The 843-nt window shown below is 56.0% G+C and overlaps 1 pseudogene; it reads left to right on the forward strand.

Annotated features, from left to right (window-relative positions):
* The first annotated feature begins 425 nt into the window (after positions 1 to 425).
* LOC136642960 (5S ribosomal RNA) lies at positions 426 to 545 on the forward strand (annotated as a pseudogene).
* The last annotated feature ends 298 nt before the right edge of the window (positions 546 to 843 follow it).

Below are 843 nucleotides of genomic sequence, written 5' to 3' on the forward strand. Positions count from 1 at the left end.
TCTGAGAGCCCAATCCTGGGCTCAGCACGCCGGCTCACTGCCGGGCATGCACTGTTGCAAACATGCCATAAGGAGTGCCGAAAGAGTGGTGGCTGTGAGTTCACCCGTTGCAGCTGGTGGGGCTTACTCTGGGGCAAGGGGACAAATGTCCCCTTACCACGAGAAGGCCTCCAGCAGCCAAAATTTCCTTGCAGGATACAGCATAGTCTGCACTGGCACTGCTGCATTGCCACAAGGGAGTATAATTAGGATTGGGCTGCTCGTCACTGAAGTCCTCTCCGGTGCTTCAGTGGGGAGGGGGGTGCCAATGCACCCATTAGGTTCTGCCCCCCCTGCCCTTGAACACTAATGGAATGTGGTGAAATCAAGTGATATGTCAAACAGCCTACTGAATGCGGATCCCTCATATCTCCTGTGCAACAGGAGCAAGCAGCAACTGTTACCCAGTACATGCCTGATCTTGTCTGATCTTGGAAGCTAAGCAGGGTCAGGCCTGGTTAGTACTTGGATGGGAGACTGCCTGGGAATACCGGGTGCTGCAGGCTTATACCATAGTCTTTCGAGACTGAAGGTTGCCAACCAACCATATCTCCTGTGCCGCTGATCATATCAAGAGCGGCATCGGACCTCCCCAGCCTTGCGCCCTGGGGCAAAGGTCCGTGATGGTGCCCCCTCGCGGGATGCCGCCTCCCCCTGTGTGCAAATTCACCCCCCCCCCCCCACTTACCTGGAGCGCATGGAGCCTTGCGCAACTCCAGGACACCCCGGGGAAGCCTACTGAAGCTTCCCTGGGCTATTAAACTATACTTCCAGCAAAGCACGGTTTCCTATCACGTTGGTTGC

The sequence above is a fragment of the Tiliqua scincoides genome, chromosome 2 (assembly GCF_035046505.1).
Source record: "Tiliqua scincoides isolate rTilSci1 chromosome 2, rTilSci1.hap2, whole genome shotgun sequence".
Taxonomy (NCBI): Eukaryota; Metazoa; Chordata; class Lepidosauria; order Squamata; family Scincidae; genus Tiliqua; species Tiliqua scincoides.